This window comes from Oncorhynchus kisutch, linkage group LG4 (assembly GCF_002021735.2).
Source record: "Oncorhynchus kisutch isolate 150728-3 linkage group LG4, Okis_V2, whole genome shotgun sequence".
In the NCBI taxonomy this organism is placed as follows: domain Eukaryota; kingdom Metazoa; phylum Chordata; class Actinopteri; order Salmoniformes; family Salmonidae; genus Oncorhynchus; species Oncorhynchus kisutch.
In genome coordinates, this window is record NC_034177.2 from 29,647,204 (window position 1) to 29,664,037 (window position 16,834).

The 16,834-nt window shown below is 41.8% G+C and overlaps 1 protein-coding gene and 1 long non-coding RNA gene across 6 annotated transcripts in view; both read right to left on the reverse strand.

Moving 5' to 3' along the window:
- chd2 (chromodomain helicase DNA binding protein 2) overlaps nucleotides 1-1,502 on the reverse strand; it is a 31,198-nt gene extending 29,696 nt beyond the window's left edge. For 3 of the 5 annotated variants that reach the window (XM_031822768.1, XM_020480729.2, XM_020480726.2), the window contains exon 1: nucleotides 1,266-1,492. The gene's annotated coding sequence lies outside the window, so the exon portion shown is untranslated. Of the gene's footprint in view, nucleotides 1-1,265 lie in introns of all 5 variants that reach the window. The other 2 variants (XM_031822767.1, XM_020480728.2) reach the window with 2 other exon arrangements.
- A 6,707-nt stretch (nucleotides 1,503-8,209) lies between these two features.
- LOC109889356 (uncharacterized) lies at nucleotides 8,210-15,138 on the reverse strand. Its single transcript, XR_004209701.1, has 3 exons — nucleotides 14,761-15,138; nucleotides 10,405-13,488; nucleotides 8,210-10,215 (listed from the first exon to the last, which is right to left on the reverse strand). It is a non-coding gene; the product is annotated as an uncharacterized LOC109889356 (long non-coding RNA).
- Between the last annotated feature and the right edge of the window lie 1,696 nt (nucleotides 15,139-16,834).

The following is a 16,834-nucleotide window of genomic DNA, read 5'->3' on the forward strand; positions in this document are numbered from 1 at the left end:
TCAACTTGAAATATGCGTTGTGGCCATTTATCCAACAATTTTTGTATCAAAATTAGTAAGAATTGTTCATGGAACACAAAGATTAAACCGGCAACCAATTTATGACCACAATATAGCAGCTGGTCAATGATACCTTATTTAAATATAGTGTCCCTAAACATGGAAATCTTGAGACTTGGCTGAATCAATATCTCAGCACCAGGGACTTTTATATTAAGCTTTAATAAAGATGATAACACAGCATCAACTTGATTACATTAAATATCTATGGAAAAAAAATCTCATCCTCGCTGTATGGACATATTTCAATAACCTGGTCAGGATAGCATTAAGTAGCTTTTGTGTCTTGGAAAAGGGTGTATTTCTTAATAATTCCTCTATGAAATGTGATCAAGTGAATCGTTCTGTATTTGTGAAGTGTGAAAAACCTACTCTCATAACTACTAAAATAATAACCCCAAAAATATTTACGGAATTATTTCTGAGACTTTTATTTCCATTCTGGAACACAAAGAGTTAAAAGCCAACACCCTATTTACAATTTTTTGAAAAATAGCTTCATATATGCTCCTCAAGACGTTGCAGTTTCATTTGAACATAAAACTTGTGTTATGTGTAAAGAAAAAGCACCATTATCGAACATGTTTAACTTCAAATTTAATTTAATAATTTGAACTACTGTTAAAATGAGCTGAAATATTAAGTTAGCCAGAACTATACCTGTCTGGAATGTTTTCCAGTATGTAACACCTAAACCTGGCAATAAAGCCTTTTCTAACAGATATATTTTTTTTGTATGGAAAAACATCGAAATGCACTATATAATAGAACTCACAATATAAAGCTTCATACTTTCATCTTACACTCAACCCACTTAAAATAACATGTATTGTTAAGGTGTAACGTTAGTCAATTTAGTTAATTATCTGTCAATTTCAGACAAGGGCATTTGCCCTTTCAAGGACAAAGCACATTTTAAATGCGTAGGTTCTAGAACTCGAAAGTGTACCCAATAATAATGTTACTTTGTATTTGACTTAAATTAACGCAACACATTTTTTCATTCTCCTATTCATCCCACGAATTAGAATTTCAACCCACACAAACATTAGGTCCGAATTTGTTATTTGTATAATTCTTAACAGGGAACACACCATGGCCATTTTTACAACAGACCGTAGAACCCTCGCTCTTTCCACCATATTGCCACATCTTCTAAACGCGCCTTTATAGGGGAAAACTGTTTTTGTTTTTTAGTTTCTTACCCACATGTGAGACGGGCGCTATCCCCCGTCTTCTACCCGCGCGACCGCCGCATTTCTCGCAGATTTTCGTCATTTTATCGGGATCTTCACCCTGACAGTTCTGCGTCTCTGCCATTCTGTGCTGGATGCTGGTCTCTTCCGTCTGTCCTTCTCACTGGGTCTGCATGAACTGTTATCCTATTCAATAGCTCTGCCCCCTCTTTTTCAACGTAAGCGCACACAACTTCCTCTGAAACACACCAGCATCCTGGGTAGCAAGCATAGCCTCTACTCTAATGGTTTAGATAATTACTATAAAGCGATTTATTGAGGAAAATATGCAACATTGTGGCTCTAAATGTATTTTATACACTTGTCTGAAATGTATCAAACGTTAAAACTAGGAGATACATTGTGGCAACATTTCCCTTGTTTTGTCCAAAGATCTATGCTCAAAGGTTTACTGTCTGTTTTGCATTTAATGTTTGTTCTTCTTAAGAAATGTTGTGTTTATGAGGCAAGATGTATAAACCAACTTCATTGTTGAAATAGTTTAGTTTTTTAACATTAAACAATGCTGAAGTTGTGTTTTACTACTACCTCCTGTCCTGTATTTCAGTACACTTATTGCATCACGTGTTGCATAGCTAAAGGCTATTCATATAAATAATTATAGAACACAGTAGATATGTCAAAATATACCAGTGTCAAACTAATATAGACTACCACATTTGTAATTGTTTGCCTATAATATGTAATTGCTTGTATTGATAATTTCTATTAATATTACAAATAATATCCATTGACCATGTAAGAACCAATTGTATACAGGTACAATTGAAGAATGTCATGGATAGACCATAATGGCGTTGCTTTGTGGGAAGCAGCAAAAACACATACGCCATTTTGAATGTACTCTTCAGTCCTCAGTACTCCACCCCATCACCGACCAATAAAATGTGAGCGGAACAGCTTTGGCTGTTTTGCAGTGGAAGATTTCCTGGAAAAAATATCCACAGCCTAGCAACAAGAGTTGTAAACCAAACCCCCATTCAAATGAAAAACGGCACCCTTCGTTCCCTCATTGGACAGATCACAGAAACTTATTTGCACAGGAAAAACAAAATGGTGCCAGTTGAGCTAGAAGTTACCCGTCACTATATATATCTGGGATCAGATTACCCTACCCAAACTGTGTGGGGGATATCTTATCCTGTATCAGAAGTTAGGGTCAAATTCTACCTACTGCTGAAAGACACATTGTGATTTGTGATGGGCGAAAAGGGGATATATTAATGCAACATTGAACAAACGTATTGTCATTGTTGAACATTAACAGCCCATAAAATCATAAAGGTTGAAATTGGTTACACGTGCTTGCTTACACATGCTCTAGAACTAAAGTTTTATTGCCAGTTGATATGCCCATTTATGAAGTTTATGGTAATTTTAACTGCAACGTTTGTATTGTATTAGACTGAGAGTAGACCACCGTTTCCTGTCAGTAGAATTTTGCTGTAGCCCTTATTCACTGGTTTGAATAACAAGTATCCAAGCAACAGTAACCAGATCTACTCATTTTCTGCGTTGGCGTCTGATTTACAATTCCTGCCGAACAGACAACAGATCTGATTAAAACAAAAACAAATATAGAGTTGTTTTATTTTGATAAAACCAGTAGTGTGTCAGACAAAGAGTAATTGTTGTTGTAAAATGAATTAAAAAGCAGCAGTTGACAGCCCATACTCAATAGTTAGGCTCCTTTAGTCCAATATTTGGCTAACGTTACACTCCTTAATCCAAGGACTTTACATGTCTGTTTAAAGGGTGGTTTGGCTCTGGAAGCCAAAGCTGCCAAATACTCCAGCTAAACGGGAATCGATTCTCAATTGCAGTACGATTCTAGAAATATAAATCCCTCTACTTTCATATAACATAAAACTAATTTCACAACTGCAAAATACACACACTGTACAACAGAGGAGGCTGGGAGGAGGAGCTACAGGACAGGCTCATTGCAATGGCTGGAATGGAATACATTTAACGATATCAAATATATGGAAAACCACATGTTTGACTCCATCCATTACAATGAGCCCGTCCGCCTATAGCTCATCGACAAGCCTTCACTACCGTACACTGTTTAAACCCGTTTTAACAGTTTCAGCACGCCGTATTTTTTCAGTGACAACACCTTTGTGGCGTCTGTCTACCGTTTACACACGTGTTCGGAGACGCAGATGGCTAACTAGCACAGGTAGTCCACTCGGTCTTCCGTTTGTTCTCCGTAAACAAGCGCTGTAACGTGGACATATGGCAGTGGCAACCCTAATCCTGTTTACGAACAGTCGGGAAGCAAAGGGCTATGCTGATCCCAGTGTCATGGTGAATAAATGCCGCCATCTAGTGTCTATTAGAGCGCAATTGGTGCTCTCATTTTATTATGTGTGGTCAATAACCTTCATCATCAAAAGGGTCATACAAGGATAGTTAACCCAAATTATGAAATTACTCATTGGTTTCCTTACAACCTATGGACAAGGTATGACAGCAATCCATACTTTATCTTTGTTGTTTTCCTGGCACCGTTTCCACATGCTAACGTTTTAGCATCTGTGACACAAATACCATGACATAGGACTGATAAACATTTATCACGCATCATGTTCAAATAATCAGTGACTTGAATGGGATTTGTGCTACAAATGATCAAATGTTAGCATGTGGAAACAGTGCCAAGGAAACTAAACCAATGCATGGATTGCAGTCATACCATGTCCATAGACTGCTTACAGGGTAAGGAACCCAATGTGTAGTTTGGGTAAAATATCCATTTGAAGACATTTCAATAGATGTACTCTCTATAAGGCTCATCAGTGTCTGGGGCGCACACAATACTCAGAAAGTTATGTTTATGTCGCATTTAATGAATGCATGAAAAGGAAAATGTCCAGACTCCCTCTGTCCTGCAGGGCTCCAGCATCATGAACAGTGGCCGACCTACACACACCAAACAGGGCTCAGTCTTCCGGCAGTAGATAATCCCCATTCCTTCTTCCCTGCAAGCATTCCAAATGAAGTCAAAGAATTGTTGACCACAAAGAGCAACGCACCTTGACAGAACTAAGTTATAAAGAACTGAAGAAAGCGTCCAAAATTGCTGACCGTTGTCTTCAACATAATCTTCTCACGTTCTTAACTAGTTGCCACAAAGTGAGAAGCCCCGCCTACTCAGCCAATCAGATGAGGCAGTGTGATGATGTGTATGCCCCCACCCAGTTTACAGGGGCAGACGAGGGACATTCATTTATTTTATCTAGTTATCCAGAATTGTGGTTATTTATTAGCTATAATAAAACCACCGTTGTAAATGCAAAGTGGTAATCAGTTGTCTTATTCAAGCTTAGCTTGCAAGTTTATCATGATGTTTGTCCTTACTCAGTTACTTGTATTAACCCAAATAGGTTTACTGCAATATCTCCATTGTTTTTAAAATGGCATGCAGACAAAGAAATCGACACAACTTGATTTTATTTTAATTTTCAAATAAAAGTACTCCACAAGTAAAACATACAGTTTCACAGAAATTGGCTTATTTAAGATTGAACTTAAATGCTGTTACTTTATTTGGCACATAGGCACTTACTATAGTCACTTATTTATTTAACTTAACATAGCCTTGCAGTCTACCTTTTTGGTATTTTGTACCAGTCTCCGTCTCTGTACAAAAGCATGGTCTTCAAGCTATGGAAGATGGCTAAACATGAAATAATACTAATTGATTGGACTCAGTGTAAGGTGAAACTCACCACCCTAACCCCACTTACATACTCTTATTTTATTGACCCATCCACCCTCCTATTTGGAGTACAAAAGTAACTTTGTTTCACATGTTTTATACAAATATTGTTACATATACATTATTCATACATGTTATTTTTATACACAGTATTACATGATAGGAATACAGTTTGATATACACATTGCACCTAAAATGGTACTTATCATTACATACTCTTGCAATAAGTGCCATGGGATCTTTAGTGACCACAGAGTTATGACAACCTTAAAAGTGCCACCTCCTTAAATTAAATTTTTGATTTTATTTATTTCACCTTTATTTAACCAGGTAGGCTAGTTGAGAACAAGTTCTAATTTACAACTGCGAACTGGTCAAGAATAATATATAAGCAAAGCAGTGCAACACAAACAACAGTTCCACATGGAATAAACAAATAAATAATAAACAGTCAATAATACAATAGAACAAGTCTATATACAGTGTGCAAATGAGGTAAGGCAATAAATAGGCCATAGTGGCAAAATAATTACAATATAGCAATTAAACGCAGGAATGATATGTGCAGAAGATGAATGTGCAAGTAAAGATACTAGGGTGCAAAGGAGCCAAATAATAAATAACAGTATGGGGATGAGGTAGATGGATGGGCTATTTACAGATGGGGTATGTACAGGTGCAGTGATCTGCGCTCAAACAGCTGGTGCTTAAAGTTAGTGAGGGAGATATGGGTCTCCAGCTGCAGCGATTTTTTTTTTCTCCATTTGTTCCAGTCATTGGCAGCAGAGAACTGGAAGGAAAGGCAGTTAAGAGGAATTGGCTTTGGGGATGACCAGTGAAATATACCTGCTGGAGCGCGTGCTACAGGTGGGTGCTGCTATGGTGACCAGTGAGCTGAGATAAGGCGGGGCTTTACTTAGCAAATACTTATGGGTGACCTGGAGCCAGTGGATTTGGCGACGAACATAAAGCGAGGGCCAGCCAACGAGAGCATACAGGTCTCAGTGGTGGGTAGTATATGGGGCTTTGGTGACAAAACGGATGGCACTGTGATAGACTGCATCCAATTTGCTGAGTAGAGTGTTGGAGGCTATTTTGTAAATGACATCGCCAAAGTCAAGGATCGGCAGGATAGTCATTTGTACGAGGGTATGTTTGGCAGCGTGAGTGAAGGATGCTTTGTTGCGAAATAGGAAGCCATTTCTAGATTTAATTTTGGATTGGAGATGCTTATTGTGAGGCTGGAACGAGAGTTTACAGTCTAACCACACACCTAGGTAGTTGTCCACATATTCTAAGTCAGAACCGTCCAGAGTAGTGATGCTGGACCGGCGTGCAGGTGCGGGCAGCCATCGGTTGAAGAGCATACATTTAGTTTTACTTGCATTTAAAGCAGTTGGAGGCCACGGAAGGAGAGTTGTATGGCATTGAAGCTCGTCTGGAGGTTAATTAACACAGTGTCCAAAGAACGGCCAGAAGTATACAGAATTGTGTCATCTGCGTAGAGGTGGATCAGAGAATCACCAGCAGCAAGAGCGACATTATTGATGTGTACAGAGAAAAAAGTCGACCCGAGAATTGAACCCTGTGGCTCCCCCATAGAGACTGCCAGAGGTCCGGAGAACAGGCCCTCCAATTTGACACACTGAACTCTGAGAAGTAGTTGGTGAACCAGGCGAGGCAGTCATTTGAGAAACCAAGGCTGTTGAGTCTGCCGATGAGAATGTGGTGATTGACAGAGTCAAAAGCCTTGGCCAGGTCGATGAATATGGCTGCACAGTAATGTCTCTTATCGATGGCGGTTATGATATCGTTTAAGCCCTTGAGCGTGGCTGAGGTGCACCTATGACCAGCTCTGAAACCAGATTTCATAGCGGAGAAGGTACAGTGAAAATCGAAATGGTCGGTGATCTGTTAACTTGGCTTTCGGGCTGATTTGTAGGGGTCCAGATTTTGCAGCTCTTTCAGAACATCAGCTATCTGGATTTGGGTGAAGGAGAAATGTGGGAGGCTTGGACGAGTTGCTCTGGGGGGTGCATGGCTGTTGACCAGGGTAGGGGTGGCCAGGTGGAAAGCATGGCCAGCAGTACAAAAATGCTTATTGAAATTCTCAATTATTGTGGATTTATCGGTGTTGACTGTGTTTCCTAGCCTCAGTGCAGTGGCCAACTGGGAGGAGGTGCTCTTATTCTCCATGGACTTTCCAATGTGCCAGAACTTTTTGGATTTTGTGCTGCAGGATGCAAATTTCTGTTTGAAAAAGCTAGCCTTTGCTTTCCTAACTGCCTGTGTATATTGGTTCCTAACTTCCCTGAAAAGTTGCATAGCGCAGGGGCTATTTGATGCTAATGCCGTACACCACAGGATGTTTTTGTGCTGGTCAAGGGCAGTCAGGCCTGGAGTGAACCACGGGCTATATCTGTTCCTGGTTCTAACATTTCTGAACAGGGCATGCTTATTTAAGATTGTGAGTAAAGCACTTTTAAAAGAATAACCAGGCATCTTCTACTAACGGAATGAGGTCAATATCCTTCCAGGATAGCCGGGCCAGGTCGATTAGAAAGGCCTGCTCGCTGAAGTGTTTTAGGGAGCGTTTGACGGTGATGAGGGGTGGTCGTTTGACCGCAGACCCATTACAGATGCAAGCAATGAGGCAGTGATCGCTGAGCTCCTGGATGAAGACAGCAGAGGTGTATTTGGAGGGCTGGTTGGTTCGGATGATATCTATGAGGGTGCCTGTGTTTACGGATTTGGGGTTATACCTGGTAGGTTCATTGATCATTTGTGTGAGATTGAGGGCATCAAGTTTAGATTGTAGGATGGCCGGGGTGTTTAGCATGTCCCAGTTTAGGTCACCTAACAGCACAAGCTCTGAAGATAGATGGGAGGCAATCAATTCACATATGGTGTCCAGGGCACAGCTGGGGTCAGAAGGTGGTCTATAGCAAGTGACAACGTTGAGACTTGTTTCTGGAATGGTTGATTTTTAAAAGTAGTTTGGGCACAGACCTGGATAATAAGACATAGCCTGCAGAGTTCTCTCTGCAGTAGATTGCAACTCAACCCTCTTTGGCAGTTCTATCTTGTCGGAAAATGTTATAGTTAATGATGGAAATTTCAGGGTTTTTGGTGGCCTTCCTAAGCCAAGATTCAGACACAGCTAGGACATCTGTGTTGGCAGAGTGGGCTAAAGCAGTGAATAAAACAAATTTAGGGAGGAGACTTTTAATGTTAACATGCATGAAACCAAGGCTTTTACGATTTTATTGAGGAACATTCCATTGTTAGTTGGGAATTCAAAATTTGTTGTAAAAGTGTATGGTTTAAATTCCAGTGATCAGCCTTTGAACTTACTGCCTTTTTCAGCAGGATATTTCTCTTTGTCTTTCGTTTGTCTGCCTTTCCCCAGGTGGCATTCTTACAAGTCCCGCAACTTGAAACAGAACACCATTGAATGGGCACCAGATTAGACAACAATCACCCCATTAAAAGGTGGACATCATTTTACCAATCACACCATTCATATGATACGCCACATATGTAATCAGGTGGAATGGGAGATGTGGTTTTTTTCAACTCAATAAGTAGGTATTTCCCACAAACCGGCATAGAGTAGGACATCATACTTCCTCATCTGATTGGTCGGGTAGGCGAGCCTTCTGGGCTGGCATACACATCATTATACTCCCTCATTTGTTTGGTCAAGTAGGCGTGCCTTCTGACTTTGTGGCAACGACCATTTCGTGGCTGCTGCCATATTGCTAGTTCCGTTTTTTCTAGGACTACTCCACTCCGCCAGTGCGGTATAGTTTTTGGGCACTCTGCCAATGTTGCCAGGGACGTGGATCTGCATGGCTGCAACTAGTTTCGGGAGGGGAAATCTGCTTTTGCACCACCACCATTGGGGAACGGGAAATCTGCAGGTACCACAACCACTCCAACCATGAAAGGTAATTCTGTGTATGCAGTTGTGTGCACGTAACTTATTGAGGATTAAATCATACGTGCTCTATTTAGCGCTACATGTGCACCTCACGAGACCTAGCAGTTGTATATTTTCTATTCAACACAACATGCCACTTGTTACAAAATGAAAAGTTGGTGAAATAAGTTTTTGCAAAAGTTATGCCGTTATGATTTGACAATTAATCAGTAAAGCTGCATTTACACATTCTAAATGACACAGTATGATAAAAGCAGCGTTATGTACAAGTAATATAATATTCCAACTCCAGGATTCTACAAGTCACAACATTATGTATTTACAGAGCCACTGACATTGTGAGTTATGACAGATATACATTTTGCTGGGTCTATCCTTTCTAACCCTTGCCAAGAGATCTCTTTGACTTCTCTTTTTAGCATGAGGTACTTTATTTCTGTCCTGCTATTCAAAAACAATCAAGTGCTTCAACATAGTAAGAATGGCAAAATAAAGAACTCCTTACAGAAGTGGAAGGTTGTGCATCCTGATGTGAACGATATTCTAATCTGTTCCTACTTATGTTTTGTAAATAGTTCAATAAAGTTTACTTGTACTGTCCGCCTACTTGTTTTCTTTCTTGTTCTACACAAATAGCGCCAAGACCTCCAGTGGTGTCAGTTTACATACCGACTTCAGCTGGTTCACTGTATCAGTTCAGCACAGTTTATAAGAGAATGGAGTTTGACTTAACATTGGAGCCCTGAGGGATTGGTGGAGGGGGAACTCCACTTCACAGGACTACAGGATATGATTAGAGATTGGTCGGAGAGTCACAAAGCAATAATATAGTGGAAAAATCCACAGCTAATCTTTTCATATGTAATAACTTAACTAATTGAGAAGATAAACTGTTTAATAACCAGCCAACTTTTAAGAGACACAATTTTTTTTTGCAACTTTCAGAAAACAGTATGTAAGATTTCTGGATAACGTTATCTATAGTTTCTGTGTTATACTTCTAAAGCCGTTTGGTTATGCTTCTAATCAAAGCTCATAAAATATATTAGATGCACACAAGCACCATTGTCAATCCAAATGTAGAGGAGAAAATGAAAGAGAACCTTTGTATTTAACCAAGAAGCTGTACCATTGAGAAATTACTGCATGGTTTGTCATATTGGATCCTCTGCTCAGCTGAGGTGTGGCAACATCACCTAGTGAGAAGCAAGGAATCAGCAGCAGCCGGCCTGGAACACACAAGTGAAATTTGATAACTAGCATGCAATTAACAAAGTTAGCTGGAATACACAGGAGAACCTTCGGTAAGTGTCATGTGAAAACAAACGGTAAAATTACAGGCAAACTGGGATAGAGCGCATGGGTTTGTCTGTATTGGGTTTAGATCCTCTGCCAATCTGACACCACATTTAACTCACATCCACTATCACAGCTATGTCATTGTGATGTAGGCCTACATCTGACACACCACTGGTGTCATGCACATCCAGCATCACAGTTGTCATGATGTGGCCCTTTCTGGGTGAAGATCGTGGCTTCCCCCTCTGACTCCTACACCCAGGTTCTGTTATCTCAGGTCGTAAATTCTTGGCGGAGACTCTCCCCCTGGCCATGCAGAAAGAGAGAAAATCAAATCAAAGTTTATTTCTCACGTGTGCCGAATACAACAGGTGTTACAGTGAAATGCTTACTTACAGGCTCTAACCAATAGTGCAAAAAAGGTATTAAGTGAACAATAGGTAAGTAAAGAAATAAAAATAAAAAACTGTAAAAAAGACGTAGCGAGGCTGTAAACGTAGCGAGGTTACATACAGACATCGGTTAGTCAGGCTGATTGAGGTAGTACTATGTACATGTAGATATGGTTAAAGTGACTATGCATATATGATGAACAGAGATTAGCAGTAGTGTAAAATAGGGGTTGGCGGGTGGTGGGACACAATGCAGATAGCTCGGTCAGACAATGTGCGGCAGCACTGGTTGGCTGGCCCAATTGTGGTAGTATGTACATGAATGTATAGTTAAAGTAACTATGCATATATGATAACAGAGAGTAGCAGCAGCGTAAAAAGAGGGGTTGGGGGGGGCACACAATGCAAATAGTCCGGATAGCCACTTGATTACCTGTTCAGGAGTCTTATGGCTTGGGGGTAAAAACTGTTGAGAAGCCTTTTAGTCCTAGACTTGGCACTCCAGTACCGCTTGCCATGCGGTAGTAGAGAGAACAGTCTATGACTGGGGTGGCTGGAGTCATTGACAATTTTTAGGGCCTTCCTCTGACACCACCTGGTGTAGAAGTCCTGGATGGCAGGCAGCTTAGCCCCAGTGATGTACTGGGCCATACGCACTACCCTCTGTTGTGCCTTGCGGTCAGAAGACGAGCAGTTGCCGTACCAGGCAGTGATGCAACCAGTCAGGATGCTCTCGATGTTGCAGCTGTAGAACCTTTTGAGGATCTCAGGACCCATGCCAAATCTTTTTAGTTTCCTGAGGGGGAATAGGCTTTGTCTTTGATTGTTGTTGATGTGGACACCAAGGAACTTGAAGCTCTCAACCTGCTCCACTACAGCCCTGTCGATGAGAATGGGGGCGTACTCGGTCCTTCTTTTCCTGTAGTCCACAATCATCTCCTTTGTCTTGGTTACATTGAGGGATAGGTTGTTATTCTGGCACCACCCAGCCAGGTCTCTGATCTCCTCCCTATAGGCTGTCTCGTCGTTGTCGGTGATCAGGCCTACCACTTGTGTCGTCTGCAAACTTAATGATGGTGTTGGAGTCGTGCCTGGCCATGCAGTCATGGGTGAACAGGGAGTACAGGAGGGGACTGAGCATACAGAGAGAGAACAAGGAATTTCACTTGGCCGAACTCCTAAATCCCCAAAATGGGAGAATTAAACTATATGTCCACTTGTGAGAATGTGGGAAGGGTCCATGGACACTTAAGGGACAGGTATGATGAGTGTGTTTCATTTGGTGACCTCATGGAGGACAGGAAACACACAACTATATGTCTGAATGTGTACATTTATGAATTATGGGGTTATAAAATGAATGAGTAAAGATGAAAGTATTTGTGATTTCCCTGTGAGCACAGGGAGCACACCCTGTGAGCACAGACATTATCAGGCATCATGGAACCACCCTTTTATATTGTTACTAATAAAAACCACTCCTGAGGGAATCCTCTTCAGACTAAGCAAACCCCCAGCATGAGTTGTGGTTGCAATGGTTGAGTACCACGACTACAAAACCATACCACGTGGCGCATTGGCTACACGGCTGGAAATGGTTCAACTCTGAGACTATCGATCCCTACAGAATAAGAGCAAATCTTAGATACTAATTACTAGTCTGCAGCTAGAAATTATGTAAACCTGGGATGCAAATACCGACAACCGCCGAAACATCTACTCTAAGAACAATGGACCCCTGACGTACCCATTACAACAGACACTATCAGGAGCCGCCGATAGAGCTAACACCATAAGTAACCAGAGAGACTCTGATGAACTGACTCTCCAGCAGACGGACCGACGATTCCAACAGAGAAGACAACGACATATGGGCGTAAATATATTGATTGCAATTATTCCCGAATGAGCGAGCCTTCATCTGCAAAGGATTAGCATTTCAATGAATATAATTATCCAGTGTGTAGTGATCCATTTTGTCTTTCAAGCTCCTTTATCGGTCCACACCCCCTTTTCTTTGTCCACCAAGACATCATATCAGTTTAGTCCACTAGGGGATCTTCCCTATCATTGTTAGTAACCAATATCTACTGTTTGTTATGCATTTCTGTGATTATTTAGTTAGTTAGTAAATAAATGATTAAGCCAATTGGTGTATGGATGATTCATAGTTTAGGCTGGGTTTGTACAGATAACCAAGAATTCTACGACGTTTGAAATGAGACTGACGTAAGATAAAGAATAATTCATTAATAGAAGACTAATTGATCAGATATTAAAATATCTGAAGAGTTATATTTGGAAAATTATAATTTTTGTAATCTAAAGATTTTCCATGGTGCCCTGACTTCCTAGTTAATTACATTTACAGGATTAGTTTAATCACATAATAATTACAGCGAATTGAGTTGATAAAATAACAGTCTTCACCTTTAATGATACTAAAGACACAACACATTGATATTGCTGTGACCAACATCATCATCAACAAGTACCTCAACGATGTTACGTACACATTAAATGTGATCATGCCGCAGACGCTTTCACATTATCAGCGTTGCCACTTACCCCTGTACCTACTGTATTCCTTGATCTTTCCCTGGGGCATTGTGACCACTTTTGAAGACAACCAGGGGAGAAAATAATGGGCACAAGCAGAAGCAGTGAGGCTGACCTTTCCCTTGTCATCATCCCAAAAACACTCATCTTCAAAGTGATGGGCAGAGACAAGAGTGTTGGGTTGGTTTCCAATTCATCCGCATGACAGTTGCTACCCACTGCTGTAGCCTGGGCTTGTCATGAAATGGGAACCTGTGGAAAAAGGTAATGCATTTAATAGTAGGCTCAGTCTCAGTCAAGTGGAAATGACAAATATACTAATCAGCTGTTAAATGTTGCACAAATAAAGTAAGCCAACATCCCGAGTGACAAATTAAACACAGTGAAATGCTTTCAAGTAAAAGTTCAAGTGTGTGTCTTTGTAAATTTTTAAATATTAAAACCATTAAAAGAGATTAGAGACCTATGAAGCAACCATTACACTTCCAATCGATGGCCTAATTAAGGGGTTCTTTAAAAAAATTCTGCACACAACTCCAAATTACACTAGAAAATGCAGTGGTCCCGATTTGGAGAAATGATATTCCCTAGTTAACGCTGTATGTTCATACGTACTGTGATTTATGTTCCATCCCTGCAGTACAGTTGATAACCATTGCTATAAATTCTAAACATCCAATCTTACTGAAACATATCACTTGTTGGCCTATCCCTCTGTAATGGTACAGATCTACCATGCACACTACTCCTCACAGGATCACTCCACTTTCTTCACTTGCATCAGCATATGACAACTCCTGCACTACTCTAACCCTGGAAACCTCAACCGCCTCTCTCGCACCAGACATTTCTGATCCCCAGCTCCACGGGCACCCCTACAATTAACACATTCCACTACTTTCCTCAATGCTACACATTCCTTTGTCTCATGCCCTTCTGGACATTTGTCACACCTTGGACACTCCCCCCTACACACTGCTGTCACATGCCCATAAGCTTGACATGTAACAATGTCATGTTTTCGGTACAAAAGCTAGTACAGGATAACTTATATATCCTAACATCACTTTATCGGGCAAAAACATCAAACTTAAAACAGACAATGACTTCTGTTTCCCCACTCTCTCCACCCTTTCTGCATCACACCCAGCGACGAGCATTACACACACCGAGAATATTCCCCTTTAGTTGGTCAACTTTTACATTTATTGCTACCTCAGTAATCACTATTTTCAATGGCACCCTTTTCTTGAGAGCGAAACAATTCACATTTCTTGCCCCCATTCGTTTAACACGGAGTGCCTTCTCCCTCTGACCAGCAGAAACTATCACTAGACCACTTCTGGTTACCCTCACCGATTCCACAGTACACAATTCTGTTTTCACCCACCCTGAAACCACAAATGGATCAGCCAAAAGGCAAGGGTCCACTTTTTCCAAAAACTTCACTCCTACTGTCACAGACTCATCTTTATCCTGACCCGCAATGCAAGCCTCGGGCTCCGAGAACTTCACCACACCTACCTCCGATACCTCATTCACTTCCATTTCTCCTCCGGTCTTCAGCTCACTCAGTTTACACTTTCTACCATTCTTCTTTAACAAACCATATCCATTTTTTCCAAGTATACATCTCCTTGTGTAATACTGCACTTCTCCTGACATATCTTGTTCTTGCTTTCTCAAGGGGCACCATTTAACCCGCTGTCACAATCTCCGTACAATCAGCACGAACGCCTCGGGATGTTGCGGTCAACAGTGCATCCCACTTATAATGCAGCTGCTTCGTCTTGATGATAATCTTTGTCAAAAGCTACCGCGACAACTTTCGATTTCAAACAAGCGCGGACTCCGTCTTCCTTCTCTGACGTGCTCCGTCAACGTCCAAAACCCATTGCCTCTGCCTGATGACTTCTTCGGTGGGGTTCATCGGTGGTTGGCATCCAACGTTATGGTGCATTACTGCCACCATCTGTACTGGAGTGTGTGCCAGAGACAGGGAGAAACGAAATCCTACCTGCCGGCCCCATTGCTCTTAATAAAGATGACATATTTGAGACTATATCTAATGACATTCTACTCAATATACTCTTCAAACTCATTTCCTGTATCCCCTTCTCCCTCATACAAGATCTCAGCCTCCCTCTTTCCCTCTGATACTGCCCACACTGTAGCAATACATGCACCACTGTCTCCTGGCAAAAATCATACTTTCCCATTGGATGCTTCCCTATCACATTTAAGGACTTATTCAACTGGCCCTTAATCTTGTAAAAATAGCCTCCCCTCTTGTCCCTTCCATCCTCCCCGACTTTCCTGTGTACTTGAAATAAATGCCTTCCCTTAGTATCTCTATTCCACTGCTCCTACCATCTCTGCACCATGGCCTTCCATATCAGTATTTCTGCCTCTGCATTGCTCATTGAAACTACATCAACATTCCCACTTCTAAGAGCTTGTTTAGCCAGTAAATCAACTGCCTAGTTCCAATGTAAATTGTCCGGTGGCGATTTTATGAATTGTTCAGCAGTCTTATGGCCTGGGGGTAGAAGCTGTTGAAGAGCCTTTTGGTCCTAGACTTAGGCGCTCCAGTACCGATTGCCCTGCGTTAGCAGAGAAAACAGTCGAAAACTTGGGTGACTGGAGTCTCTGACAATTTTATGGGCTTTCCTCTGACACCGCCTAGTAAATAGGTCCTGGATGGCAGGAAGCTTGGCCCCAGTGGTGTACTGGGCCACTCACACTACCCCCTGTAGAGCCTTACGGTCAGATGCAGAGCAGTTGCCATATCAGGCGGTGATACAAACGGTCGACCCACTCCACTACAGCCCCGTTGATGTTAAAGGGGGCCTGTTTGACCTGCCTTGTCCTGTAGTCCACGATCATCTCCTTAGGCTTGCTCACATTGAGGGAGAGGTTGTTGTCCTGGCACCAAACTGCCAGTTCTCTGACCTCCTCCATATAGGCCGTCTCACTGTAGTCGGTGATCAGGCATACCACTGTTGTGTCGTCAGCAAACTTAATGATGGTGTTGGAGTCGTGTTTGGCCATGCAGTCATGGGTGAACAGGGAATACAGGAGGTACACACCCCCGAGGAGCCCCAGTGTTAAGGATCAGTGTGGCAGATGTGTTGTTGCCTATTCTTACCACCTGGGGGCGGCCCATCAGGAAGTCCAGGATCCAGTTGCAGAGGTTAGTCCCAGAGTCCTTAGCTTAGTGTTGAGCTTCGTGGGCTCTATGGTGTTGAACGCTGAGCTGTAGTCAATGAACAGCATCCTCACATAGGTGTTCCTTTTGTCCAGGTGGGAAAGGGCAGTATGGAGTGTGATTGAGATTGTGTCATCTGTGGAGCTGTTGGGGACGTATGCGAATTGGAGTGGGTCTAGGGGGTCCGGGAGGATGCTGTTGATGTGAGCCATGACCAGCCTTTCAATGCACTTCATGGCTACCGATGTGAGTGCTACAGGGCGGTAATCATTTAGGCAGGTTACCTTCGCTTCCTTGGGCACAGGGGCTATGGTGGTCTGCTTGAAACATGTAGGTTTTACAGACTTGGTCAGGGAGAGGTTGAAAATGTCAGTGAAGACACTTGACAGT